This window comes from Patagioenas fasciata, chromosome 5 (assembly GCF_037038585.1).
Source record: "Patagioenas fasciata isolate bPatFas1 chromosome 5, bPatFas1.hap1, whole genome shotgun sequence".
In the NCBI taxonomy this organism is placed as follows: Eukaryota; Metazoa; Chordata; class Aves; order Columbiformes; family Columbidae; genus Patagioenas; species Patagioenas fasciata.
Genome location: NC_092524.1, coordinates 58943411 through 58970476, shown reverse-complemented (window position 1 = coordinate 58970476; position 27066 = coordinate 58943411). Strand labels below are relative to the sequence as shown.

General features: G+C 40.2%; 1 long non-coding RNA gene across 1 annotated transcript in view; it reads left to right on the top strand.

The window, feature by feature from the left end:
- LOC139828137 (uncharacterized) overlaps positions 1-25950 on the top strand; it is a 211917-nt gene extending 185967 nt beyond the window's left edge. The window contains exons 3-4 of the long non-coding RNA XR_011739444.1: positions 25412-25477; positions 25803-25950. This is a non-coding gene — a long non-coding RNA (uncharacterized lncRNA). The remainder of the gene's footprint in view (positions 1-25411; positions 25478-25802) is intronic.
- The last annotated feature ends 1116 nt before the right edge of the window (positions 25951-27066 follow it).

Sequence of the window (27066 nt, the reverse complement as noted above, 5' to 3'; positions counted from 1 at the left end):
TCTTCCCTTCCCTTCCCTTCCCTTCCCTTCCCTTCCCTTCCCTTCCCTTCCCTTCCCTTCCCTTCCCTTCCCTTCCCTTCCCTTCCCTTCCCTTCCCTTAACAGTTGTGATCTCTAAGACATCATATAACTTTTAAACTTCATCACATAGGAATTTAAACATCAGTCCCAGAAAGTCCGTGACTTTTTCAAAATTAATTTCTGATGAGAAAAGTTTTTTCAGAATAATGAAAACAATGCCAAATCTGAGATAAAGAGTTACAGAGGTATTTAAAGGTTCTACAATGGCGATCATAATCTAAAATGGATTTATATACACTTATTTTTCAACTGAATAAGAATGTGTTGAGTGTGGTGGGCACCACAGAAGACAACATAAAGCATTTCTTTCGGATACGTGTTTGCTGCATGATAAGGATCAAGAAACACTTTCACAAAATAGTATGGGAACATCTTCTAGATAAATATCTATGGATGTAATTTGATACTCACCTGGAAATCATTTGAAGATGACCAAACACAATAAAGAAGACCCATGAATTTGTGCCTCTTAGCCATACAGGAGTAATTGTAAGATCAGTGACAGTCATGAATTGAGGAATTTGGTAAGACAGACGAGTGACTCAACGGACAGCACAGAGCAATAGGACTCCCATGTCAGTCAGCTCCATGAAAGGACTCACCCTCCACCAGCTATAGAAGTCTAAGGAATATGTAATATTTGCCTTTGGAAATATTTTAGAAAGAAATATGAGCCTACTGAAGTGATTTGGGTTTAATTCTTGTTGTCCTCATTTCATATTTGTTTTGTTTTCTCATCTTTTCCCTGAGGAGCTGCTGGTGTGCCTCCCATTGGTAAGTTACTGGTTTAATTTTAAAATGTAGCAAGCTCCCTCCCTCCATCCAGGTGTATTAACAGTATATGGTATCTGAGTATACCACTGAAGATAACAGTTTCTTTTTTTATGTTTTTATTGTGTAGGAGTATTTGTTGTGAATGGAGTGCAATCTTAACTAAGGATAGGACACCTGAAAAGCCTTTGTAATCTTCTCTAAGGAGAGGCTGTATCTTGTGTGTTGTAGCAAGGCAGTGTCCTGCAGATGTTGTTGCACACTCATTGCAAGAGCGATGATACAAAGAACAGTGGCACACCTGAAGGGTCTGGCACTGTAACGAAGGAAAAAGAAACAGTGAAAAGAGAAAAAATAAAAGCCTGCCACTCAGGGTCATGGCAAAAGTTCCTGCCGACTTCAAAGGACTAAGTTTTCTCCCAACATTTTTTTTTCGTAAGAGTAAAGCATTGTGATTTAAAAGCTTTTACTTTGATAAATCTCAATGTTACTTCAGCTGATTTCACTGACTTTGTAGTGGGTAACTGGCACAGAGGAGCACAACTAGTCACTGATATCACTGAACAACCATCTCAAACTTGAAATGAGTCAAGTCCAAAAAGATCCCATGTTCTTTTCAGATGTGCCTCCAGATAATCAGGAAAGGACAGAGTATGACCAGTGGTTAAAAATTTTGATCTCTATATTTGTTTTTTTTTTCTACTCAAACCTTCTTCAGTTCAGATTGCAGTTAATTTTTACTTTGAACAGACAAAAAAAAAAAGAAAATGGAACCTAAAGGTTTTCATTTTCCTCCTTCAACCAGTAAACAATGAAAGCATTATGTAATTTTCAAGGATTTTTAAACTGTTCCTTATTTTTCCTGTCAATAGAGTTTTCTACTTCAATAAAATTCCATTTCCAAAGAGTCCTTCCTTAGGTCTTGCCACTCCATGGTTTTTCTTAGAAATGCATTTTCTACACTGAGCACCAGGATGACGGTAGTGCCCTGCTCCAAAAATAGTGAAAAATGAAGGCAGTCTGAAGATCACTAGGAGCAGCACCTTAGAGGAAGCAGCTGAATCTTGTCCTACTCACCCAACACAGAGGCCTGTTTATTTTATTTGGGATGACTATTAGGCCTCTGCCAAGCACTGTGTCCACTGAGGCTGAACAACCCAGGTATCTGCTGTGTGAGCTAAGAGCAATGAGAACTGAGGGAGGGCATGAGAAAGGTAAGGGACTTCTGGCTCTTCACCTCAACAGCTGCCCACCCCTGAAGGCAATGACTACTACAGTGCTTCTTGAAGAGATAACTCTCTGTACCATGAATTACTGGGGTTTGCAAAGTCATCATTTTAGTACTTTTCACTTTTTCTGTTAAGAAATATCAGTTTCTTTAAATACTTTTTTTCCCCCCTGAAAGTCAGGGCTTGTGATTGAGGAAGTCTTGCTCATTCTTGAGTGCTCAAATGGCTAATTAGTTTCACAAATTTGTGGGAGGGAGCTCAGCTATGGTCATTAAAAGCTTGCATTGTGTTTGCTTTTATTATATTTCTTTAGAGCCTCTTGAAATTGACTGCAGACCTTTTTACTGTACCTGGCAGAAAGCTGTGCTTGCTTTCCAAACCCTACCTTGAAATTAAGGTCTTCCAAAATGAGACTGTTCCCTGTCAGAATTCTGCCTTTAGTAATGTTAATGTGAGCTCTCACACCTCTCACTGTACTGGCCCATGGGCAGTACAATCTTATTCGCCCTCCTTCTCTTGTTTGTTTTTGACCCCAAGGGATTGTTTCATCCGTTCTAGTGCAGAATACCACATAATTAACTTAAAATTCTAACTACTGTTTTTACCAATTTGATCATATGCTCACTGAATAGTGCATATTCTCCAGAACCTGCATTCTAGTAATGACTGTTAGCCCAATTTTCTAATATCCAGTTTGTCAGTCCATGCTATTATTAAAGCTCTTCTATTTTGTTGTCCAAGCTACTTGCATTTCTTATCTGTATGTTTCAAATTTTTTTTTTTTTTTTTTTTTTTAATTCTTATACATGCTTCCTGAGGCAGTCTATGTACTTGTATAGTAATTCTAATCAATATCAATGATTTCTTTCTGCTGGAAATCTTCCATCATCTCATTGTTTCTTAGCAATCTCCACTTCCTTTTTTGTGTGACTTCCCTGCACATTGAAATCTAGTGAAGAAATTGCATGAGCTTGTCCCATTTATCTCTATTCACATTTTTACAAGCTCCTCTAAGCAATTATGCTGTACCTCAGAAAACTATTTGCTTAGTTGCACGTGCTACCCTGCAAGATAAGTCTTCTCTCTGTGAATGTATCCCAAAATTTATTACTGATGCCTATTTTTAGACACTTCTCGAACTCTCCAAATTTTCTAAGGTATGCCATCCTCTGCAAAGCAACAAAATTTCACTGCAGATGACCTGAGCTTCATTTCTTTCACTACTTTGCTTTATTTGTGCTTGTCAGCCTCATATTCACCCCTCATACACTGGTCCTGCAGGGGTCTCCCACATGTCCTCTGAATCTTTTCTAGATTGTCTTCATGCAAACCTGTCTGAGTGCAGGATGACCCTTCCCTTCTGCCCTTCTCATGTTTTCCTCTGCTCTCTCATAATCTCTTGTAAATTGTCTGTGTTCCCTGTTGACTTCAGGCCTTTTCCCCATTTCTCCCTTTCTTCTTGTGGGGCTAGTTGCTCTGTTCTTCCTATTTTCTCCTGTTTCATGAAGAGGCCTTGAACAGCCAGTCAGTAACAGATGTGAAGAGGACTCATGGGTGCCACATACTCACTGGTGGCCCTGACACCCTCAACACAAGACACCCACATTGCTACTGTCCATACTGGCCTTTACAGCACAGCCAGGGGCACACTCTTTTTCTCTTAACACACTGGACCTTGTCCAGGACATTACAAGAGTGAGACTAGCACAGTTTAATTATGAAAGACTGTCTCGCCAATGTCTGTCATACGACTTGAAATTGGTTTCACATTAGAGAAAACTTAAATACATTTACTTGAAAAATGCAAATGTGGCATTTGCAACAAAGTTATGAAACAAAGTTATGAATAAAAGTGAGCAATAAGATAATATTCCAGATGCTCTTTAGCTCTTCCAATTCCTAAGCTAGCTTGTGAGGTTAACTAAATAGCCTTTGCAGCTTACCTGGGGCCAAGACAAAGAGAACATCTTCCTTTTGGTGCAGGTGGCTGTCAAAGCCATGCAGAAAACCTGGCCTGGATATTGTTATTTTCCACTCCAGCAACAGAGAAAGAAAGGCAGCTTACTTTTTTTCCTCTGTTTTCTTACTTACCCAAAGCACAATTCATTTGATAGAGTGCTAGGAATTCACCTTTCCTCCTCACCCCACCACCCCTTACTTTTTTTTTTCTCCAGAGGATTAAGCTATATCTTTTCTTTTTGCCTTCCTGATTATGTTCTTTTCACTACATTTCTTCTGATACCATAGTAAGCACATCCTGACTTCAGATTGCTTTTTACTGTTGTATTTTTTCTGAATATACAAGGGTAAATACTAAAAATGAAATAGCTAAAGCACAGACTTTTAACTAGCTTTAGAACTACTTATTGCCTCCAAGCATTATTTTAAAGTAAAACATGCTACAACATTTAAGGAAATTGGGAATTAGGCATTTGGGGAAAGACTCACACCTGCATGCAAACTTCCTTCTGAAAGAAATCTCCTTCTTCCAAGGTGCCACGTATTTAGATAGAGATCTAGGCCGCAAAAGTAGTACATTTGTCGTAGACGTATGTATTCTTTTTTAATCACCTTATGTTTTTTGTTTCCCTTTTGATTTTTAACCTCCTTTTATTCAAATACTCAAAAAACTTGCATCTCTTCTGCAGAGAGGTGTATTTTAAATTGCTTTTTCAAAAATATCAGAATCGGGGTTTTTAAAGCATCATCTTTCAAATGAATCACAGGAAAAACAGATATAATTACCCCAAAATGTGTATTTCCACATTATAATGTGTATTGCTCTATAAAGCAACCACCAATATTTTATCAAAAGTACAGTATTGTTCAGTATTTTAATCTTTTATAACTATATAAAAATGCCTTGTATATATGTGAACAGAGATGTTTATAAATTTAGTTGAGTGAGATAGATATTGGCTACAGAAGATGGATATGTTGAATTATGTTGTACATAAACTGCTGGAAATAGCCATTTTAGAATAATTTGTCCACTAATGTTACCAATTCATCTTTGAATCAGTATATAAACATTGCAGTGATACTCTTTGGAATAAGAATACTCTACTGTGGACCAGAATGCCAAACTCATTGCTGAGATCAACATACAGTCACTGCTCAGGGTGGTACTAGGAACTTCTTGGATTTGGTGGCATCAGTCTTTAAAACTTATACATTCCTCTTTGTGACCTTTCTGCAATTAGTCTGGGTTTGTGTAAGGGGAGGCTTTGTAAGTACACGGCATTGTCAAGTCACTGTCAGCTGTTATGGAGAGAACCCTGCATTACACAGAAGCTGCGGACATTGGTGAACACGCAAAGACCACGACATGACTGTGTGTGATCTTACAGCTTTATCTTGGAAGCCAGCTGCTGCAGTGCCAAGCAAATTTGGCTTCAGACAGAGGAGAATGAAGGAAATGAAAAAGATCAGCTACTTGTAGACTAACTTTTCCTGGAACAGCCTTTTTCAGTACAGAGCCATTTCTGGTCCCACTAAACTAGCACCATTCAGTAGAATTGCTTTTGTAATGATTACCACTAAAAATGTTAGATACAATTTTTTGTGAATTAGATCTTTGGACATAGCTGAGTTATGCAGTAATCTATCTGTAAGGGTAGTTTCTTTGTAAAACCCTGCAGTAGTGTTTACTGTAAGCCATCCACCATTCATGGTTTTCCCTCTCTCATACATTTCTTACATCAGTGTAAACATGCACAAATACGCTCTAGCTTCTGAGCGTGTTCTGAGTGCATTTCCTTTGCAAATCTTGAAGACTGGGATTCCGTGCTTCATTATTGTTCCAGCTGAGTGAGAAATTTGGCTACCATGTGGATGCAATGCCTTCCTGGCCTGCACAGTGTGAGCATCACCTTGCCCCATCCTGAAGGAATCCCAAGATACCAGTGAGAGGGATGGGAGACTTGGATGTGTAAGGAACAAAGGCTTGGGCTCTAGTTTGCAGACACTTTTTATTTGACACATAAAAGGACTTTCTGATGGGGACAAGTGAACGTTAGTCATAATATGTGATTTTATTAAAACCACTCAAAGGGCACTGGATAAATGGAATAAAGAAGCAAAACCAACAATTAGCAACATATTTACAGAAGTTATGTAAGTGGACATAAATGCCACAAAAAAACAGCATCTCCAATAAGTGCAGGAAACTTTAAAGTGTTGGAAATATTTTCCTGGAAAGATGACAAGCGAATGTCACACGCCTGGGTGTTGGTGGGCATACCACACTTGCGTAGATCATGCAATTCAGCAGTAATTTTCTCATGGCCCTGTGTTTGTGCTACTTGCTGGTACAGTGTGAACTCTCAGCTGTATTGCGAACTACATGTCAAGGCATCTTGGAGGTTTAAATTTGGGGAATCTGGAGTACTAGTGGGAAGGGTGGTAGGAGAAGGCAGATATTTTGGACTGGCAACTCCCTGCTGCGTCCCACAACATTGCCTTGACACAAGGTCCAGCCCTGTTGTCCCTTGCTACCCAACTTCCTCCCAGAGTAGGAAAGGATCTTTGGCTACAAGTGTTCCCATTCCAATTCTGCATGCTTGCATTAATTTCAGAGGGCATCCTACTTCCCTGAGGTTTACATACTAGTCTATTTACATTTTGTTTCATTTTTTATTTCCCTGTGTCAGCAATCCCTTAATTAAAGAAAAATAATGCCAATGCCATTGATGTAGCAACTGGCACTTGTCTTTATCTAGCCCCAGTGACAACAGGGGGACAACCTTTGGGACAGCGAGAGTGATTTTAGAAATCCACAAAGCTGGAAAATGAGACATAAGGAAGCTATGAAAGTGTAGTCTAGCAGTTTTTCATTCAAGGTGGATGTGCAACTGGTTAACAGAATCCCCACAGTTTATTAGTGACCCATATCAGAACACATAGTAAAATACGAGAGACAGCATGGAACATCCTTCCTTGCAAATTTTTAAGAACAGGGTAGACAAATATGTCTGAGAAAGCAACCTTGTATAATTCACCTTCCTCCAGTACTGGAGTAAAGACCTCAGTGTTCTTGGGACAGACCGTCCGCCCCTACATCTTAATATGAAACCTAACAGTACAATGCTACAAGATTCAGAACATTTGGAATAATCACCTAGACTTGAAATTCTAAACTTTTGGTATTTTCCATTACTAATTCTTGGTTTTCTTCAATTCCAGAGCCTGCCAGTTTCTTACCATGAATCAAAAGAACTCCTCTAAGGCAAAATTTCTCAACTGTGACTCATTGTAATGAGATTGCACACTAACAAAACCTCCACATAATTTTTGTCTTTTCTCCTTAACTAATATTCCCTCTTCATGCTCCTGTCTCATAGAAAAGTTTGATACTGTTACTCTTCACAGTTTTTTACCATTCTTCACTTTCTCTAAATTTCCTTATAAAGAAATCTTTCTCTGTAACAGATCTATGCAACTTTTTAGAGCTATTTTCTATTTCAGTTGTGCTTACTCAAGATAAAAGAAAATCTAAAGGATCTGACATTTCAGTTTACTCTTTTAATTAAAAAATACTTGTATGTTTGAAACAAATGTCAAAGATGGGAAGCTGAGTAACCATTCAAACAATGCAGTATGGACAAGGGCTGTTTTTCAACCCCACTTCTTTTAAGTCTCTCCCTGGACCTTAACAGGGGGTAGACTATAAGTTACCCTATTTTTATTGAATAAAGTAAGGCTACACAAGTCTGAAGAAAACAGAAAAGGCTTCAGGAAGAACATTCAGACATCTGAAAGTGAGATTGTACTCTGGTATTTTCTCTAGTAGATCTATTTGGGTACAGGAAGAGGAAGTTTTTCCAGAATCACAGAATAAAATAATGGTTTGGGTTGGAAGGTACTTTAAAGATCACCTAGTTCCAACCCCCTGCCATGGACAGGGGCACCTTCCACTAGACCAGGTTGCTCAAAGCCCCACCCAACCTGGCCTTGAACACTTCCAGAGATAGGGTAACCACAGCTTCTCTGGGTAACCTATTCCAATGCCTCATCACCCTCATGATGAAGAATTTCTTCCTTACATCTAATGTAAATCTACCCCCTTTCAGTTTAAAGCCATTATCCCTTGTCCTATCAGTATGTGCCCCTGTAAAAAGTCTCTTTCCATTTATCTTTGCAGCTGAAGTTAGTGCTTCAAGACCAGATCTCCTCATGCTCTACAAGATGCATTTTCCCCTACCTTTCTGAATTGCCAGAGTCCACATTACTGTCAGGCAGTAAGGAAACATCATTTCAATAGCCAACCTTTCCCCTTTCTCCCAATGGTGGTGAACAAAGAACTCCATCCTTTTTATAGCCACAATCTTTTGCAGAAAAGCATCACTTTCCTCTGTCTGTGGCTCGAGTTACTACCAGTGCTGACCTATCTGCCAGAACTCTAATCCACGAGCTGTAAAATCAGAGTAGCATGGCACTGAGACCAACTTGTTATAATTTGTGCTGCTGGGATGCTGTTTCTCTGTGAAAAGTTGTGTAACTATTATCTTTAAAAGTTTTACCCTGAAATTAGATCATTATTTACTGAGAATCTTTCAGAAAGTCCATGACCTGTTTGAAGAAATCTAGCATAATACAAAAGTATCACCTTTGCAGTATTTTTGATGCAATATACTGGACCAAGATGGAAATTCATGACAATGTTACATTGTTATCGCCAGCAGCTATTAGCAAATAAGTCTCTGAGTTGATCAAAGCTAAAGTTAACTTCAAAGTAAGGACAAGGAGAAAAAAATGCAAATATTTTTACAATGCTTTGAAAATTTACATTCAGGGTCAATTTAGTTTTGCAACACAAGCATGGCTTAGAAAAGTATAAAAGTTTACAAAAGGATTAAGTTGCCTATTACCCTCCAGTCTGTTTTTTGGGTTTTTCGTAGTGTGAAACCTAAGCATATTGTCTACAGGCATTAATGAAATTTCCAGAATTTACAGTGTGGAGCAAGGCTATTCCTTTTACGACAGTAGGATATTTAATTTAACATCCAGGTCACTCTTAGTTTACTGAAATTTAGGCGTTTAATAGGACACAACTTAACAAGCTGGAGAAGAGACAGTGTCAAGTTAAGGCTTCAAACTGAATCTAGTGGGAGTCCTAATTTATTTCTGAATTGTCCTATTACTCATTATTAACATTATTGGTTCTTTAGTATATTATCTATTTAGCATTTGTCAGTGATGACTGTCTGGTCTGATAGATGCACTTTCTTACTAAAGTTTTCTAAATAGTGAATACAAAAGAGTGGAGGTCAGGTTACCTGTGTAAGGCCAGGTGACCTGTTATATATGGAGATCTGCAGGTGAAATTACTCTCAGTTCATACCTCTGCTACCATGTATATCAGAAGGTGTGGAAACAGAAAGATAAACTCTAGAAAATGCAAATCTAAAATATTAATATATGCAAGAGTGTAAGTCTTGAGCCTTCATAGTATTGAAGCTTTGGTAAACAGAGCAGAAGACATAAAATGGTGCCATTCTGACATGCTTTTCCCCATGTTTCGGTGATTGCACAGTCAGTTCTTTTCTGTCAGTATTGTCTGTATATCAAAGTGAGACTGAAAGGGGCATTCAGTGAGATAACCCTTGTTTACACTGAGCCTTACAGAAAAAAGTAATTCAACCAGCAGCGGGACTGAAGTTTTGTTTCCCGTACGTACATTTTTCTCTCATCGATAGAGGAGAGGGGAAAGAGAAACCCTGCAAGTTTTCTGATGTCTAGTATTTGGTGTTCTGCTATTAACATGGTTAGTACTTTTCTTTTAACAACACCTTTTTCTCAGAGAACATACGAGACATTTGACATTTCAGAGTCCTTCAAACTTCTGGTATATTTTGTTGAAACTCATAAACAGGGTAAAAAAATACCAGGAAGGGTGAGTGGCTGTTGGATACATATACCATGGCCTTGCTCTCCACAAACACTTATGGTCATATGGAGGACATGATCTCAACATTCTCGTATTATGAGGAAATCTAAAATTACCACGCTTTTCCACATAAATGTCAAGCTTTGCCCGGGACACAGCTGTCCCTGAGATGAGAAGGGAGCAGAACAAAGAGGGCATAGTGGGAACACGGCATGAAACTTCCCTTGGGCTTGTTTACACCAGCACAATGTGCCCTCTAGTTGCCCGTCATAACAGATATTCACTAAAATAAATGGACTTTGAGACTGGGACAGAGATTTTTAATTGGAGCAAAGCATTTGGGGACTAACCATGACTGTGGCACTGTGTCAGGCTCTGTGTTCAGCTTCATGCCTAAAGTAGAGCTAGGTACTTCTGATTCAGCTTGCAGCTGCCATTATCTGCTGTGCCACCCATCCAGCTGATGCCAGTCTCTTCTGTTTATGACAAAGCAAAGTGGCTGATGTGGTCATGTCCTGAACAGATCTTTTGTGGTTGACTTGCTGGAACAGGGACCTCACACTCATGCCATACAACTTCTGAGGGTGAACTGATGCTACACTTCTGTAAGCCAGGAGAAACAAGCTCTGCTCAGCCTACCAATAACCTTGGGTGGGAGCAAGGTAAGAAGGGAGAAACTACAACCATCAGAAGACTCTGCCTTGCCTTTCATAGAAAGTGAGAAGAATCTGAGCAGGTAGAGATTTCACATATTTCCCAGGGCACAGATGAGCTTCCTAGAAGGTGTCTTGTTTAGTACAGAGCAAGTTACAAAGGAAAACTGGAGACCATCCTTTCTGAGTGCCATCAGTTTGCACAGTGACTTCACAAAACTAAATAATCTCAGGGAAGCAAAATTTATTCACAAAGAGATAATACCTGCTTTCTCAGAAGAGTCACAGGAAACTAAACTCAGTGCAAGAGGCAGACCAAAGCACAGAGCCATCTGAAGTATGAAAGGCTGATTTCCTCATTAGGATCTTACCAAGAAATGAACAGCACTGCTACGTAATTAAGGGGAAAAAAAAAAAGGCACCAGAACAAGTCAACCAGGAATTTCCTCCAGCAAAGTGTCAGCTGTCCCCTTCTCACTCCCCATCACAGGTAACAAATACCTAATTTCTAAATACTTGTGTAAAGAGTGACACCTAATTCATCTAATGAAATCCACCCTTAATGTGCATCTGTACAGAAACTTAGCCCAAATGCCAACTGCAGCTCTTCCAAAAGCTTAAGAATCTGTTGTGAAGAACAAGCTTTTCAATTTGGTGACACATTTCAAATATTTAGGTTGAAAAAATCCTGGTCATAACTTTATTGAAAAATTAAGGATTAAACAGTCTTTTCACTTTAAACCAAATTAAGGTTCTGATGGGTTGTTGTTTTATCTGGGTCCTAAACTCTAGTAGTTTTTGAAATGATGAAATCATTCGACCTCAGTTTTCAGCTATATACACTTACGTATCTTAGGGGTATAAGAGAAGAGCCAACAGGATTAACATGGAGTTGTTGCTCCATTTTCCTCAACAAAGGCACCTTCCTTCCAGCCACAAAGGTATTACTCTTCTGCTTGGGGCAAACTATGAGCAATGAATGACTTTGCTCAGAGAACAAAGCTTTACATGACCAAAAGACAGCCTCTGGTGATGATGAGTTAATAACACTTGATGAAGCCAGAAATAATGCAACCAGCATGTAATAGCAACACAAAGCTGAGTAGCAAGGCCCATTGTGTCTGGCTTTTGCCTGCTGGAGGACAGCACATCCTTGAGCCCCCAATGTGCTTTTTATGTAGTCAAATTCTTGGTTTCAACTTCCTACATCAGCCAGCATTTTCCCATGTCTCTGATTTTCTTCCCCTTTCCACGATGTTTTATCAACACTTGCAGCCTCATGTGTGTTTAGTTATGTTCCCTCACAATCACCTTATTGCTGTTATACCTTTTTGCAATTATTTTGCCTCTTCCTTCCTACAGACATATCAACACCAAACCGCATTTAAACTCTCATGACAAACACACACACTAACGTCACAAGTTGCCTCTCAAGTTATCTCTCCATGCTTTCTCTTTTTTTTTTTTTGCTTCCCTCTATTCCCTTGGTGCCGGAACTCTCTGCTGCCCTGAGTTTTGGAAAATGTGAAGGGTGTGGAGAGACCACAGCTCTTGCTGTAAAGATTGTGGAAGTACAATAGAAAAAATGGGCTGAGCCATCAAAGAAGCAACAGAGCTAGCCTGTCCCTTTACCATTGCAGCATTCACATTGCCCCAATGTCTTACCACTAAGTGCCCAAGTTAGGATCTTTCCTTGACTCCTCTTAAAATCGCCAGAAAGACAAAAAAGCTTTTGCAGACGGTGCTTCAGGACATATTCTGCTTTGAATTCCTCATAAGGAATCCATGTCTTTCCATTCACTGTACATTTGGAGGGCAAACTAGGGAGGTCAGCCTCTTAATGCAGGCCTGTATGCTGTGGACTTCAGGTCAAACTGAAGTCCTTCTGGACAATATAAGAGCTTATGGGACCGGTTGTTCACTTTGGGGCCAACAGAATTAGCTAGTCACGCAGAGGAATACATATTCATCCCACTCACAACATGTTTGAGCTCTCAAGGCCACTCTTCTGTTCTTCGGCATTCCAGTTCCTCCAGGTGCAACTGGTGCAACTTGTGCTTTAAATCATAAATACTCTGGGCACAGGAACCTGCTCTTTTGGAAGGTTGTGTAAAGTACACAGTACCTAGGACATAACAGAACTAATAATAACAGCAACAGCAGCTTACTGTTCACTTTACATACTAGAATACTAGATACTGTGGTTATAAAAAATATCTATTTGCCTCTTGATAAGAACTTAATTGAAAATGAAGAATTGACAGGGTATGAAAAATTTAAGTGGCATAGTAATTCTTTGTGATGTGTTGGATGTCTTTGGGGATGTAAGAAGTGCTGTGCAAACTGAGAATTTACTATAAGGCAATTGGTCAGAAAAGAAAACATGGATCAGTATCTCTGAAATTCAGAGAAAGTGGTAAAACCCTGAATTCCACGATGCTTTGATCTAAGTTAAACCTGCTTCAATAATTGTGTATCCATATCAGCTGAGCCATATGGCAGGACCCAAGAAAGTGGGAGGAAATAAAATAATAATAATGCTTTCATCGTGCTCAACTGAAAAGTGGAAGTAGACTGAAATATTTTCATTTTTAATTGCATTTTGATATTTAATTTGATTATTTGATCAAAAGATTCTGAGTTGACTCTAATAGTGCCGTAACTTGGCTTTCAAAGTTATTTGTAGTGGTGTAAAAGAAAGTACCACAAGTAAGAGTGCATACAATCTAAGAAGCTAGCTTTAATGCAGAGGTAGGGATGGTTATTACAAAATAAATTTATACATTAATTTACAGTGCTTGAACTTGATTGCTTTGTTGCCATTCACTTGAAGAAATGTCTTCATTGTAAAAATTCAGTTGGACAAATGCGTGTGGTTGGGCTTTTTATACAGTGTCATCATGCCTCTCCATCCAGGGAACAGATTTTTGTGTTTACTGAACTGGCTGCAGTGGAGTTTATAGAAATGTAAAATTGATTTGGTTGCAAAAGCAGGTTCTTTATTATTCAGGCAAATTCACCTGCAGAAGCAATGAGATTGAAAGACCAATTCACTGTTTAAAAAAAAAAAAAAAAGAAAAAGAAAAAAATGTAAGTGGTATTTCTGTGAAGCACATTCACGTACGTCTGGTCAGTGTTTTGTGATGGCTGCTTCCTCTTTGGAAAGTTCGGCTTTCAGTTTGGTTTCCCTGGGAACGATATGTAGGAAATAGTCTGTGTTGTGCTGTCCAGAAGCTTGACTTATTCACCAAAATACCCATAGTATTCCCTTGAGACACAAACACGTTCATGTCCAGAGATAGCTGATATCCATTGGCCTATCTCATAGAAAGGCTTAATTTAGCAAAAAAAACCCCAGCTGATCCTATTCCTCTACCGCTCAGATTGTTCTGTTTTTCTACTTGGTTTATAACATAAACCAAGATTAACCACTTCAGGAAGTGAGTTTTTTCCTCCCAAACCCAGAATCCCAGGGGTTTTTTGTTTTGTTTTGTGGGGTTGTTTTGTTTGTTTGTTTGCTTGTTTGTTGTTAAACAAACAAAACAATTGACGTTTATTTTAATTTCCTTTGCCAAATGAAAAAATTGACAACCCCCCAAAATCATTGCTGATAGGCTAAACTTTTCTGTTCTAGCTTGAGTACATATGTTTGATGTAAAAATAAACAGAGAATTAATTGCCTGTCATTTAAACCTTGTTAGAGCACATATGGAGAGTGTTACGTCTAATGGACTAGAGAAAACTGTTTTATGAAAAAATACATTAACTTCTGATGCCATTTCTCTTTCAAGCAACCATTATCCTTATAAAGCCTGAATATTCCTGTTCATCAGGTTGATGTAACACACCGATTGTTTGCCAGCCCTATTTGCACTGCTGTACAGTAATCTCCAATTGGGCAATACTACGAACAAAGTGAGCTCCAATTGCATCCTTGAACTTACCAGAGTTCAAAGTTCTCCAAGTAGAGGTACCAACAGAATCGCTGACATGACAGATGATGCTCATGCTCACTAAATCTGTCACCAAAGTGGAAATTTGCTTGGAACAAGAGTGTTGATTTTTGTGTGAAAGGGGTGTCTGAACTGAAATGGCAAAAATTAATGCCTCTAGATATTGAGGGTCCTGAGGCCCACTAATGTCCCTAGAAGTTCTGAGTGATAAATACTTCATGCAAGGCATTGAAAAAAGATTATTGCAAAACCTATTGAAGTATAAAGACTATCATTCATTCCAGCAGGCATCAGATCAAGCCCAGTGTGAATGAGCATCAGAGTATGTCTCCATAGTCTTTTGCAGGCAGAATACAAGTTTTTCTGCCCATGACTTGAGCCAGCTGGATGTATGACAGCCCTGAACTGGAAGCCATGTTACTGCATTCACAGTGCAGAGCCCAGACTAAAGCCCCTGCTGAAAGACAGAAAATATCAATTTGTGCTCAGCAGCATGCTCTATCCAAGGATGCGTACAGTGAATGCACATATGCTCAGAGTGCAAACAGAATGATTTCATGCTTGCCTGCAAAAGACCACGTAGAAAAATGTCCCGAAAGGGGAAGAGTATCTAAACTCTGATGTGAACACTTAAATGTTCATTCCCCTAGACTCAGGGAAATTGAGGAAAACAGATGGAATGGGTTCTACCTTATCAGCGTTTTTCCTAGTTTGTTTCTTTTCAGATAGAAAGATAAGAGATAGCAAAAGAGGCCTGCAGATGAAAAGAAAAAAAAAAAATTAATTGAGCTGAATTCCAAAGCCACAAAATAATCGACTTTCACTGGCATGAGATTTGCAAGTCCCAAAACAATACTTTAAAGTGTTTAATTTTTTCACATCAATTTAAATGAAGCTCTCATTAAGCTCTTGTGCCCCTAGAATTTGGCGGACAAAAGAAGCTGGCTTGCCCAGCGAGTTTCCCAAGCTTGCACAGCTCTATTCCTAAGGAGATTTATCGCATTTTTTTCCTCTTCTTGAAAGAACCTTACATGAACCAATTCAAATGAAAAACACATGGATCAAAAAAAGACTTCATCATGCCAGATACCTTTTTATATCCAAAGCAGTGAACTTGTAGTCAGTTTGTCCTTTCATGTGTTGTTTTTTCTGGCTTTGGGACCCAAGAATGATTTTTTTACTACGTGCAGTAGTAAAACAACATATTATGCAATTCTATTTTTCAGGGAGAACACTATGTAATTCATAGGCTTTGCGATGCCACATTTTCTGTTCAATAAATACATAAAGTGACTTCTCTCTCCCTTGTAGGCAAACATTTAGAAATTTTTCAGCAGATGGTATTCCAACTTACCTAACTTGGGGGTTTTGAGTTGTAACTATTTCAAAAGTGAGTGCATAATGTAACAATAAGTAGCTTCTAAACTATATTTTTATCCCTGACATTCAAGAACTTGGCGTATAGTATGGATAATATCTTTTATCTTGAGTCTTTCAGCTGAAGAATATCAGTGAAGACACAGCATACCATGGCTAGCTTTCAGCCCGACAGATCTGATAATAGATGAAGATCTTTTCATGAAACATACATGATGGATTAGAAACTCTGTTAAAATAACTTGTTGGAAATGTACTCACTGAGATGATTTTGAAAATTATGCCATCTTCCAAAGAGAGCTTTCATAACTCTTTCATGTTTGTTAAAGCAAATCTCCAAAAGAGGGGTTATTTAAATTATTAAAAGCACTTTTAAAATTTATGCTTTCATTTTATAGCTTGAAACAGTCATAATTCCAGAAGACTAGCCCTCTAGCCCTCCTGTGGATTCATTTGGGGCCTAGCATCCCTTCTGCAGGCGAGGGTCATTACCTTGCTACATGGATGTTCACATAATGGATACTTACCTATTAATTTTCCCAAATCAAAGCTCACAGCTCAAAAATTTTCTCTAATGTGTAACTGGGAAAATTTCCCAAAGAATTCACTCACCTACAACTTAGAAATGTCAGAACTTAGAAATGTGTTGTCAAGGAAGATATGATTATACTTATGTCCTCTTCTCATGCTCAACAAGAAAAGGCCAAGTGCAGGTGAGCCTTCCCCAAGTCATGAAAATGCATCTGCAAGACTTCTAGACAAATTCATGGGAAAATAGCCCATTTATTGCTATACAACCATGCTAAATCAGGATCAGGAAGCTTCTGCAACTTGCTGGAGGCTGAGCGAGTTTTCTTGGTAATATTGCTGTATGCTTGTCCTGCTATTATAGTCTCCCTTACATAGCTAATTTTAGGTATTTTTGGCTCTTATGTTTAAGGCATGGGTGCCTTTCAGGGTGAAGGTCAAGATCCGAGAAATAGGTGGTGTAGCCCTAAAGAAGAAAAAGCCCAGAACTTCTGCAGGTTGGTCAGGAGAGAGCAGTAATGAGCAGTGTTTTTTGAGGTGTTCACAGAAGATTTGTCCATGCCTTCCCCTGGAAATAAGAATACTGCAGCAGTCCTTCCCTCTATCTCTGCATCTGGATACCCCAGTTCATCCTAGCTGATCCTCAGTTCATCCCATCTAGCAGCCAGGAAAGACATGAGTGGCAGAAAGATAGCTATACAGATAATATAGGAGTCTGGATTGTAATATGTGCAAAGAAAAGGTCAACCATGATTAGCTGTCATCCTCAGCCACCAGGCAAGCACTCCAGACTCAGCTGACCTGAGCTGCTGAGAGTAGTGATTGTCTGAGTCAAGATTTTGCCAGATCCCTGCAGGGAGGGATGATCTATGATGACAATCATGTCAGTCACCGAGGGGAGCTGCTCTGGAGCCAACCCAGTCTGCAGCAGATCAGCATCAAAGTAGCAGATCTCAGTGCAGGGAGGCTTTTCCGGAGGCAGGGGAGCACCAGGGCAGTTCTAGGAGCCACCAGCTTTCACAAGAGTTGCTGATGAGACCTGGGCATTGCCGAGGCAACGGTTACCACACCTATAAAAGGTAGCCTGGGGAGCACTGGCATCCCAAGTTCTCTGAACAGAGTGGGCAAGCAGACTGGGACGAGGTATTTGGCATTGAAGGGCATGCAGGAAGGGTGGGGAAGTTCTGACAGCTTGACCAGGCAGTAATGGTATCCACCCAGCAGAAAGCTGGCAGACTTTGACCTGTTTAGGAGTCTGATTGGCAGAGTCCCTTGGGATGCAGTCCTGAAAGACAAAAAAGTCCAGGAAGGCTGGTCACTTTTCAAGAAGAAAATCTCAGAGGCGCAGGAGCAGGCTGTCCCCGTGTGCTGGAAGACAAGCCAGCAGGGAAGAAGACTGACATGGCTGTATAGAGAGCTTCATCTGGAATTTGGGAATAAAAGGAGAATTTATAACCATTGGAAGAAGGGGCAGGCTACACAAGAGGACTACAAGGACACCATGAAGTTATGCAGGGAGAAAATTAGAAGGGCTGAAGCCCAACTAGAACTAAGTCTGACTACTGCTGTAAAAGGGAGCAGAAAATGCTTCTATAAATGCATCAGAAACAAAAGGATGGGTAAGGAGAATCTCCATTCTCTGGTGGATGCGGGGGGTAACATGGTGACAGAGGATGAGGGAAAGGCCGAGGTACTTAATGCCTTCTTTGCCTCAGTCTTTAATAGTAAGACCAGTTGTGACCTGGGTACCCAGGCCCTTGAGCTGGAAGATGGGGGTGGGGAGCAAAATAAAGCCCCAATAATCCAGGGAGAAATGGTTAGTGACCTACTACATGACTTAGACACACACAGACCTATGGGGCCAGATGGGATCTATTCAAGGGTACTGAGGAAGCTGGCAGAGGTGCTTATCAAGCTTCTTTCAATTATTTATCAGCAGTCATGGCTAACTGGGGAGGTCCCAGTCAACTGAAAGTTGGCAAATGTGATGTCCACGTACAAGAAGGGCTGGAAGGAGGATTGTGGGAATTACAGGCCTCTCAGTCTGACCTTGGTGCCAGGGAAAGTCATGGAACAGACCATCCTGAGTGCAATCACATGGTACATACAAGAAAACCATGCTGTCAGACCCAGTCAACATGGGTTTATGAAAGGCAGGTCCTGCTTAACCAACCTGGTCTCTGTCTATGATCTGCTTAGCAGATGAGGGAAAATTTGTGGATGTTGTGCACCTAGGCTTCCGTGGAGCCTTTGACACCATTTTCCACAGCATTCTCCAGGAGAAACTGGCAGCTCATGGTTTGGACAGGTATACTCTTTGATGGGTGAAGAACTGACTGGATGGCTGGGCCCAAAGAGTTATGCTGGAGTCAAATTCAGTCGGCAGCTGGTCACGAGTGATGCTCCCCAGGGCTCATTATTGAGGCTAATTCTGTTTAATCTCTTTATCAATGATATGGAAGATGAGATTGAGTAGACCCTCAGGAAAAACAGACCAGCAACATGAGGCGGTGGGGTTGCTCTTTATGTGAGAGGGCAACTACAATGTATTGAGTACTCTTCAGGTGTGGATGAGGAGCGAGTTGAGAGACTGTTGGTGAGAATTAAGGGGTGGGCTGGCAGGGGTGATACTGTTGTGGTCAATGGGGCAGAATCCAGTTGGAGGCCTGTATCTAGTGGAGTCCCTCAAGGGTTGGTACTGGGACCAGTACTATTCAATATATTCATCAATTACTTGGATGATGGCATAGAGTGGACTGTCAGCAAGTTTGTTGAGGACACCAAACTGGGAGGAGTAGCTGACACACCAGAAGGCTGTGCTGCCATCCAGCGAGACCTGGACAGGCTGGAGAGCTGGGCGGGGAATAACCTGATGAAATTTAACAAGGGAAAGTGTAGAGGGCAGGAACAACCCCAGGTACCAGTATAAGTTGGGGAATGACCTGTTAGAGAGCAGTGTAGGGGAAAGCGACCTGGGGGTCCTGGTGGATGGCAGGATGACCGTGAGCCAGCACTGTGACCTTGTGGCCAGGAAGGCCAATGGCATCCTGGGGTGTACTAGAAGCGGGGTGGTTAGTAGGTCGAGAGAGGTCCTCCTTCCCCTCTACTCTGCCATGGTGAGACCACATCTGGAATATTATGTCCAGTTCTGGGCCCCTCAGTTCAAGAAGGACAGGGAACTGCTGGAGAGAGTCCAGCGCAGGGCAACAAAGATGATTAAGGGAGTGGAGCATCTCCCTTATGAGGAAAGGCTGAGGGAGCTGGGTCTCTAGCTTGGAGAATAGGAGACTGAGGGGTCACCTCATTAATGTTTATAAATATGTAAAGGGTAAGTGTCATGAGGATAGAGCCAGGCTCTCCTCAGTGACAACCAGTGATAAGACAAGGGGCAATGGGTACAAACTGGAACACAGGACGTTCCACTTAAATATGAGAAGAAAATTCTTCTCAGTGAGGGTGACAGAACACTGGAACAGGCTGCCTAGGGGGGTTGTGGAGTCTCCTTCTCTGGAGACATTCAGAACCCACCTGGACGCCTTCCTATGTAATCTCATCTAGGTGTTCCTGCTCCGGCGGGGGGATTGGACTAGAAGATCTTGGAGATCCCTTCCAATCCCTGACATTCTGTGAATCTGTGATTCTGTGATGACACCAAACTGGGTGGGAGTGTTGATCTGGTCAAAAGTAGGAAGACTCTACAACAGGGATTTGTGCCTGCTGGATCGATGGGCTAAGGCCAATTTTATGAGGTTCAACGAGACCAACTACCAGGTCCTGCACTTGAGTCACAACAACCCCCGACAATGCTACAGGCTTGGAGAAGAGTGGCTGAAAAACTGCTTGGTGGTAAAGGACCTGGGGGTGAACATGGGCCAGCAGTGTCCCCAGGTGACCAAAAAGGCCAACAGCATCCTGGAGTGTATCAGGAATAATGTGGCCAGCAGGACCACAGAAGAGATCGTCTGTCTGTACTCAGCACTGGTGAGACCAAACCTTGAATCCTGTGTTCACTTTTGTGCCCCTCACTACAGAAAGACATTGAGGTATTGGAGTGAGTTCAGACAAGGGCAACAAAGCTGGTGAGGGATCTGGAGCACAGGTCTTATGAGGAGTGGCTGAGGGAACTGGGGCTATTTAGCCTGGAGAAAAGGAGGCTGAGGGGAGATCTTATTGGTGTCTACAACTACGTGAAAGAAGATTGTAGGTGTTGTAGAAGATTGTTGAAAGGAGATTGTAGGGTATTGGTCTCCTCTCCCAAGTAAGGAATGATAGGATGAGAGGAAATGGCCTCAAGTTTCACGAGGGGAGGTTCAGATTGGATATTAAGAAATATTTCTTCACAGAAAGAGTTGTGAAGCACTGGAACAAGTTGCCTACAGAAGTGGTTGGAGTCACCATCCCTGGAGGTGTTTAAAAGTTGTATAGATTAGGTTCTTAGTAACATGGTTTCACACCAGAGTTAGGTTATTGTAGAGGGTTTAGATTGTGGGGTGACAATAAAACCCTGGCAGATGTATTGTTAACCTCCTCTCCCCTCCACTTCCCCCTTTTGCCCCTCCCTCTCCCCACTTCCCACTCAGGACAGGCGATCGGGAGGGAAAGAAGGACAGAGAGAAGAGAGTTGGAAAAGTTAAAGATGTTTTACTAATGCTACTGATAAGAATAGAGAAAATAATACAAAATATACAAAACCAATCTTGTAAGTCTCAGCAACTGCAGAGCCAGCACCCAAAGTCCTGGATTAGACTCTGTAGCCAACCAGAGCTGGATTCAGTCTCTCACTAGGGCTCGGTTCGCAGGGACGACCAGCAAGGTCCTCTCCTAATATCGGTCATAAGCAGAAGGGAATAAGGGAAAAGGGACAAGATTCTCGTGATCTCCCACTTTTATATGAGGTATTCACGTGAATGGAGTGTTATACACAGTTGGTCAGTTTCTTGGTCACCAGTTTCTGGTTGCCCCTCTCGCGAGATGTTCATCTGTGCTTATCAATAAGTTTGCATTCCATTTCTATGTTTACCAAAACATGTATCTGGTTCTCCAGGAAAATGCAGCTAATAGGAAGGCTTTAGCTGACAGGCAAATTCACTAAAAGAGAAACTTGTTTTTTAACAAAACCAGGACAGTTATAGTTGGACTTGATGATCTAGAGGGTCTCTTACAACCAAAATGTTTGTATGATTCTATGTTTCTATGATTCTATCTCCTTGTGTGTGTCTGTCAGGACCAGAATGTCTTCCTCAAATGTGGTTCTTGAGACCTTGATGGTATTAAAAGCCATAGAAATGACCAGTTAGTAACAGGTTATGGTATGAGAAACAGAAGTATCACTATTCTAAATTGCTGGCAATTTACTGGAAGCAGGAAAGCCAGCATACACCTCTAGTGAAAACTGCTGATACTGTAGCATTGCTAACATGCAGACATGCATATGTTGTTCTAAGGCTTTGCAGTCATCCTGGAACAGCAAATAGCTGAAGGGGAAAAAAAATGTAGTGTGAAATGGTGGGAGCAGAGGAGCTCATTCTTATGTCCTAGTACTACATGCATTTTCTCACACAGTTCATCTCAGCTCACATCTGCACCCATTGAGGACATGTATCTATTTGACTGTGCTGAATGTTATAGGAGCAACTGACAGTGATGCAGGTTAGTAGGAAGTCCATGTTATCACAAAACATATTTGGAATCTTCAGGCTGTAATGTGGGAGAGGCTATGCCTTCATTTTGTATGCTCTCATGCAAACCTAATGTTTCTCTAGCCCCAGAGGTGCTAGTTCAATAAATATACTCTAGACTCAATCTGCTGGATCTTAACAGCAATTTTTACCTTATAAGCAGACACAACACAGAGCTATCAAGCAAGCTGGGATAGTGCTGCGCTCAGGCACAAGTAGGAGGGAGTGCTAAATGCACTTCACCATGTGGCACAGAAGTGAATCCACAGCCTGTTTTGTGCTTGCTTCTTTACTTTAAATAATTCTCTTACAAAAATAAGAGGATAAACACAAGAGGAGATATTGCATGAGATGGAAAAAATGCACTTCACTTTGCATTATCCTTAGTCCTTCTTGTTATTGGGAAGGACAAATCTGACTAGCCAGAGTACCAGCAAGAACAGGCATGATGGGATTAAGTAATCTTCCCAGAGGTCAAAGGGGTCTTTTGCCTCTTATACAGTGTCTCCATTCTCAAAATTATGTGATTTTAGCTATTGTCCCTAATCCATAACTTCTCTTGCCAGAAGACCTTACTTTCTGAGGGTTCCCTCACACGCATTCTCCACAAGGAATATTGCTCTTTTGACTTGAGTTTCCAGTTGGAGCTTTGTCATCTTTCTCATGAGTATGCAGCTCCATGGATGCTGGTGACACAAATGCCAGTGACATTTAGTATTGACAGAAATGTACTGACTATATTGTCCAAGTGAAGTGAATGACTTAAGATATGTTGTATTAAGATGCTATAAGAGAAAGCTGGTTTAATAGTATTCTATACCATGCATACACAATGTAGGAGACTTCTGGCATTATATGATACTTGTTGTGTTTTAAACTGTTTGATAAATGCAAATGTTCAAGATATATGACTCACTCTTTGTACCACAAGCATAATTTGCTGCACTTTAGATCAGAGAGGAAACTACCTGAGCTCAGTCAGCTTTCAGTGTTCAACCATGCCAGGACAAGCAGACTTTGACCACAAAAGCAGAGAGGAATTAGTACTTCTTCAGCTCTTTTCCATGCTGTTACATGTCTTGATAGCTCTGAGAACTGAAGTCCCATATTCTTGCTTTAAATCTTTGTATTACATCCTCTCCACTGTGATGCATGCCTGTGACTTCAGGAGTACAGGCAGGTTTGAAGGACCTTTAGAAGCAACTAATTTACTCAGTGATATTACCACATTTTTGTGTTGCAAAGATCTCCATACTCTTTCAGATGATTTGGGAAATTAATCTGACAAACCAAAATGACTTGTGCTTGACCTCTACATCTTCTGTACACTACTTGTTTTGAACTCTGATAATTTGTAACTGATCCAATATTTTGCCTAGACACGTGGTACAGTTCCTTTTCCCTGACTAGCTGAGCACAATTTCTTGGATCAGACTGCTGCTGTGAAGCCTCTGTGTTAATTTCTAATTTACTTTCTGGAAATATTTAGCAATATTTATTTAAAATTTACAGTGAATATCTCTTTTTGCAAGCCAGACTATGAAAATACTTTGTGAGTGAAACTGCATGGAAACAGAACAAATAATTTCATTTGGCCAACCAGAGAGATTTTCATGGAAAGTTTGTTGCCTACCTCTACTTCACCATGATGTATGTGCTGTGTTAATATAAGGTACGCAGTAAGTTAATTGTCTAAGTATATGGAAGACCACACTGTGGGTTAAACACATTTTTTTTTCAATGTTTTGTTGTTTTCTGGAACCTGAGCAAATATAAAATTTCAAATTTCTTCCTAAAGAAACTGAAAGGGATAAGCTGTCCCTTTTTTTAACCTTTTGTTTGAGTCACAACAAAAAAAAATTATAACAGAGATGGGAAAGGTACATTTGAGGTATTATGTGACTTGGAAAGTTCAGGATTTCCCCCTTCAGAACTTATTTCACATTTGCCAGGGAATTCACTGCCATCTGACAACATCTCTTATTCTAAATTTGAAAACTGTTCCAAGACAGTTCCCTATATAATAATATCTGCCATGTATACCCAGGCAGAGAATGGCAGAGAATCCTCACTGGCAGCATTGAGACATGCTGATACTCCTTGTCAGACACATTATCTTCCAGTATAACGCTGTGGTTTGGGATAGGCATGGTGCCAGAGTCTCCCATCATCTGGGAAAGCCTGTTACTCTGCCCTTCTTTATACAGCTTGGAGACTTGCTTTTAAGGTGGTCCCTACATCTTTAGGAAGCTGAAAGAAACTGAGGCAAGTATGAGAAAAGTAATTGCCTAAGATGCCAGTTTCACTGAAGGGCACATTCCTGCTACATCTCTCTGACTGGGCTCAGAAGGTCACCTCACCAATCCTCTCAGCATAAAATGTACAGACAGTTTTCATGGCTGTTGTCCAGTGGCTACACCAAGAGAGCGGCTGGTGTAATTCCAGACTGGGAAATTTCAGGGGCTGCCATGTAATGGAAATGATAAGCTTCTTCTACCAACAGATATTGAAACACTTGTAGATAAAACAAATAGTTTTTATGTGCCTAGTATGCCTTACACAAGCTGAGTTTATTCTGAATCAGTTGACCACTTCAGGTGGCTAGAAGGAATAATTTAATTGTGCAAATTCTCTGTTAAAGCTTTGCAGTTCAATTTTGTGCATGAAATAAAAGTACATCTGTGTTTAATTTTACAAGTTTACCATACATTATGACCTCAGAAGAACTCCTCAACATCATGCAAATTAAAAACAAGTATTCAGATGATTTGCATACATGTTTTTCTGGGTTAGACATTACAGTGGAATGCATTGGCACTGAGTGGCTGTGACTAATGTAACAGAGCCTTACGTTTAACATACTGCATTATACAGTTTTATGCACAGTAATGTAATAATTAGTTTGTCAAGATATCACGCTCAGCTCAAATTTAAATAGTGTTGCTCTCTGCTGGTTAGTCTTATGAACTACACATTTGTTTAATATGAAGTTGCCTATTAAATTGTTCTCAGAGATGAGATTTCAGGTCTCATTCCACCAGATGCTATCCCAGCAGAGTGATTTTGTGAGAAACAAGGAAGTATATGTAACAACTAATTACTCTGATCACATTCACTCTCTTCTCTGGCAGATGTAATCCAAACCCACCCTTAGCTCTTATTCTACAGAATTGCTACCTGGCTTTTCACTAACCCAGTCTGTGTTTGCACATTCGATTGTTCTTCATATTCTTTCCTATTCCGCTTGCTCCTAGCTTTCCCACCTCCTGAATAAATGTTCTGAAGATCAGTATCGAAGGACGCTTCTCTCAATTTTACAGGTAAGTAGCAGCCAGAACTGCATTTTCTGAAGAAACAGAACTAGTTAGCACATTATTCTGAATTTAACATTTGGACTGAACTTTCTGGAGGACTTTTGCTTCCCTACTGATGCTTGGGTGAGATCTAGAAAGATCAAGTATAGTGCCAAGGTATTCAGTATGTTCACAGGTACAATCCTATATGTTTTCTGATTTGTAAAATTTAGGCAAACATCAGATTTTTTTTTAGTAGCAAAGAAGGGCTTTGATTTGCACTTAGGCACCTAAGTTTTCTTGAATCACCAGCTGACCAAGTTCTTGACATCTTGTCTTATCTTATAAACAGGTGAGAAGGAACCTAGAGAGAAGACAGTATAAGACACTGTGCAAACCATCCTGTAGTACAGCGTAAAGAGCGGTTATTTCTTTCTCTCACCCTCTACTATAGCCACTGCACAACAGAACAAGTAATAAAAGTTGAAGTTTGTCAAGAATTGTCCATGTTATTCACACTGATCAAAATGTTTGATTTGGTAATCCTATAAGTTTTGCTGATTCCTTATTTAGACCATCAAGTTCTGAGATATATCACCTTTAATGAAATGAATACCTGACAGTTACAGAAAATTGTTAGCTAATCATAAATAAAGCGAAGTTTTCAGTGTAATTATTGAATAACATGTTAATAAGTGGAATTTTAAAAAATATTGAATTTGCAGTGAATTTTATAATTTACTTCAGTTCTATATTTTAAATAGCATTCAAATTATATGAATTACAGACTAAGTCTTTCCTCTGCTTATATTTCCAAGTACCAAGAACATCAAGATCCAGATCCTTCATATCTGATCCTACTTAGGTCACGAGCAAAAGCTCCTTGCTGTGTTTACTTCATCACAGATGTGCATTGTATGGATTTGCGGAGATCTTCAAATACCTCTTGGTCTCTTTTTCCTTCCAAACAGACAGTCCCTGCAAGCCTTCTGACTTTAATTTTAATTATATGCTTCAGTTGCTGCCATAAAACAAGTTAGTTTTGGCCCTGATGTCATAGATTGTCAGGAAACATTTTGTGTGGAGAGACAATGTAAAATGAGTATATGATATAACTTGTGAAAAAGTTGCACTCCTGCAGTTTTTACTCAGGCATTATTTCCATTTATTATGGACTTTGTTACCAATGTTTTCCAATACAGCAAAATCAGGACTCAAGAAGAAAATACATCATGAGTGATGAACAATATGTACTCATAGCAGACTGTGGTTTATTTTGGTCTGTAAGGGGAGACCTTGGCAAAAATCCAATATGTAATTTTATGTGACAAATCTGAAATCAGGACAGGGAGTATGCCACGTAATTTTACTTCTGTACCATTGCACTGCAAATTAAAGGGAATGCTGGAGTATAAAGTTTTGTCCAGAAAAGATTGCAGGGATGAGACATACCTAGTTTTTTGCCTTGACAGTAAGAAAATAGTAAGTACAGGTGGTTGACTTTAGGTAAACATATCTACCTCCACTATTGCAAGTCAAAAGAACTACATTTAGCTATTTCAATCATTCTGACTGACATAACTTACATGGGCTGTTTCACCTGGGTTCTTGACTAA